At 35.4% G+C, this 3,580-nt stretch overlaps 1 protein-coding gene across 2 annotated transcripts in view; it reads left to right on the top strand.

Moving 5' to 3' along the window:
• The window catches only part of LOC106878079 (5-hydroxytryptamine receptor 2C), a 508,970-nt gene that overhangs the window by 142,064 nt on the left and 363,326 nt on the right, over positions 1-3,580 (top strand). For both annotated transcript variants that reach the window (XM_052970801.1, XM_052970800.1), the window contains exon 3: positions 2,077-2,151. The gene's annotated coding sequence lies outside the window, so the exon portion shown is untranslated. The remainder of the gene's footprint in view (positions 1-2,076; positions 2,152-3,580) is intronic.

Below are 3,580 nucleotides of genomic sequence, written 5' to 3'. Positions count from 1 at the left end.
CATTATTATTATTATTCAGATTAACACCCGCACAATTTTCACTAGGGTGTTAGGGTTACGGTTTTTGGGTCAGGGTTACGGTTTTAGGGTTACGATGAGGGTTAGTCTTACGGTTACGGTTTTAGGGTTAGGGTTACGTAATCGTGCGGGTGAACACCCTTCAGACTTTCCCTATTAATTTCGTCTTTTGAATTATGAACATATTTACATCATAAGGGTTTTTTCATTGTAAGGCTTTCTTCTTTAGTTGATTTTCACCTAGCAAGACTTATCGTAGATGGCGTAATAAGTCACACCCGGAAAACGTCGGGTTATACTGCTAGTATATATATGTATATCTTTTTGCGATAGAATGGTTCGTTTCCGGCAATCTAACACTGTAATTGCTAGTTCGATATTGCTATTGAACCATTTCACGCTAGTTTCTATTCGTAGTTGCGAGAAGGAGAAGATGAAAAACCATACCAATTTGGTGTGAACTCTTTACTATTTAATCACGAAATCCGCAATAATAATTAAATGTTTTTATTATTTGTGCCATCAAGTATTCTTTTCTACTCTAGGCACAAGGGCCGAAATGTTTGGGAAGGGGGCCATTCGATTAAATCGACCCCAGTACCCAACGGGTACTTAATTTATCGACCCCGAAAGGATGAACAGCAAAATCGACCTCGGCGGTATTTGAACTCAGAACGTAAAGACAGACGAAATACCGCTAAGCATTTCGCCCGGCATGCTAACGTTTCTGCCACCGCGCCGCCTTGTGCCACCAAATATTGACCAAAGAGCATTCACTATGCATGTTAAAAACTAGGGACCATTAAGTTGAGTGATAAGCCTTCGACACTACGAAGATCGCGCTAGATGTTAAGTGCGTCGTACTGTTAATTCGAACTAAAGAATTTAAACTCAATCCATTTTGAAATGTTAAATTGTGACGATTAAAATTGAAGTAGTAAGGCATTGTGTTACCTGTATGCTGATAATGACAGATAATCTGACATGCTCGAATAAAATTTCTTTATCCATGTCTTTGCATTTATTTTCGTAATTTTCACAGAAATTTAGCAGAGTGGTACCAGGCCACACAAATATGTACAAACTGGCATATAGCTGATGCGAAGTACAACAAAAAATATTGATGCTGACCGAAAATAGTGTTGCTGCGCAAAACTAGCTTATGTTTGAATATGCCGTTTTATAGTGGTAGTAGTAGTAGTAGTAGTAGTAGTAGTAGTAAGAGCGAAAGCTGGCTAAGTCATTTAGCAAGCCGGACAAATTACGTAGCAGCGGTTCGTCCGACGCAAAATTTTTAGTTCAAATCTTACCGAAGTTGACATTGCCTTTTATTCTTTCGGGATTGATAAATTAAGTACCATTCAAGTGCTGTAATCGATGATCCCCTCCCCTAACATTCCATGCCTTGTGCCTATATTATAAATAATTATTACTATTATTATTATTATTATTATTAACATTATTATTAAATTTCTAAAACTCCAGGCCTTGTGCCTATAGTATAAAGAATTATTATTATTATTATTATTAATATTAGCAGTAGTTGTAGTAGTAGTAGTAGTAGTAGCAGCAGCAGCAGCAGCAGTAGTAGTAGTAGTAGTAGTAGTAGTAGTAGTAGTAGTAGCGGTAAAGGCGTAAGCTGGCAGAATCATTTAGCAAGCCGGACAAAAATACGCATTTCGTCCATCTTTACGCTTTGAATTCAATTTCCACCGAATTCATCTTTTGCCTTTAGCCTTTTCGTGGGGTCGATTAAATAAGTACCAGCAGCGTACTGGTGCCGACGTAATCGACTTGACCCCTCCCTCGAATTGCTGGCCTTGTTCCAAAATTTGAAACCATAGCTATTAAAACGGGGAGCTGACGGATACGTTAGCACGCTGGATACGTTAGCACGCTGACAGATACGTTAGCACGCTTAATAACATTTCTTCCATTCTTAATGTTTTGATATCTAAATTTCTGTGAAGTCGACTTCGATTTTATCCTTCGGGGTCGATAAAGTAAATACCAGTCGTGCACTAGAGTTGATGTAACTGACTACTTTTCTTCTTCCAGATTTCGAACCTTGTACCTAAAGGATTAATATTGGTTTCAAACATCGGCAGAAGACAAGCAATTTGATTGGATGGGGTAAGTCTATTACAGTGCTCAACTCGTTCTTGTTTTATCGTCCTCGAAAGGATGAAATGTAAAGTCGATCTCGGCGGAATCTGTAGATATTGTAAAGTGAAATTATAAATGCAAAATAATTGAAATACTTGAATAATAATGTTACATTACGAATTCCTTAAAGCTGTAAAGAATTCTTTTATGTAAACAATTTTTTTCTATTATACTTTATGGAAGCGATCATACTATTATGAGTACTGTTGAACTATAGAAAACGACCTCCGCTAAATTTCTATAGCTCAACAGGAAACTGCAACATTATTTTATGTAAAAATTTATATAACTAATTCCAAAAACAACACCTGTATGAATTCATTAAACGCACCTGTCTAAACTACCGGTAACCTCACCCACGAAGTTTTAATATCAACAATGAAAATCTTATATTTCTATGTAATATTGTGACACCAATTATTGTTTCCTGTAAACAACCTTTTATCTAAAACATACTTGGTTTCCCATGGATCGATATTGTTAACGTTTTCACATCTGTTGGTAGCGCTGCGGTTGGTTGTCACTGGAAAACTTTTTTTTTTTTTTTTTGGCTGTTTGGGATATTTATGTTATGCGTTAGATAAATGATAGAAAATGGAATGAATGACATTCTTTATTTAAAATTACTACAGTTGTTTCGACACATTTCTACACCAGTAGTACATCGATGAGATGTTCTGTAATCATTATCATGCATCTTATGTGTGAAATGCACCTCATTAGTTGATTATTTGAATTAGCCTTTCGTTAGATCCTATCATCGTTTCACTCAGCATGAGAATACATACCCAAAGTAATGTGCCATTTTCAGTAGTTTACAGACAAGACTAAAACTATAGATATAGTGACAGACAAAATACTATTATAATCAAAATGCAAAATACATAAATAAAAAAGAACACCAAAAGGGGTCAGGTTGATCAGAAAGTACAATTCTATCTTTATGATCTCATCATAAGAAAGAACGTCTAAAAGAGAATGAAGAATAAAATTAAGCATTTACAGATAATAAAGTGATAAAGTGACCAACACTGACCCTCTCCATACTTATCAACTGTATATATGTTTCTGTGAAGGATCTAAATCACCCTCTGTCTTTCGCGACAAAACAACTAAATCAATTCTATACTCAAATAAGAATCTATTTACAGTTAATTTGTTACCGTTTAGGTTTTATATCTGTTTTTTTTTTTAACGTGAAACTATTAGAAGTTATCTCTTCAAGCTGACTTTTCTATTTCTGCTGCATTAGTCCCTGCTCCTTGGAGCTCCGTGACTTGTGTTACCATTGGTCTAGCATTTCTGATCACTTCAGTCATTAGAATGCGGTCATGTATACATACATACATACATACATACATACATACATACATATATATATATATATATATATATA

The sequence above is a fragment of the Octopus bimaculoides genome, chromosome 9 (assembly GCF_001194135.2).
Source record: "Octopus bimaculoides isolate UCB-OBI-ISO-001 chromosome 9, ASM119413v2, whole genome shotgun sequence".
In the NCBI taxonomy this organism is placed as follows: Eukaryota; Metazoa; Mollusca; class Cephalopoda; order Octopoda; family Octopodidae; genus Octopus; species Octopus bimaculoides.
This window is presented reverse-complemented; position numbering and strand designations above follow the sequence as displayed.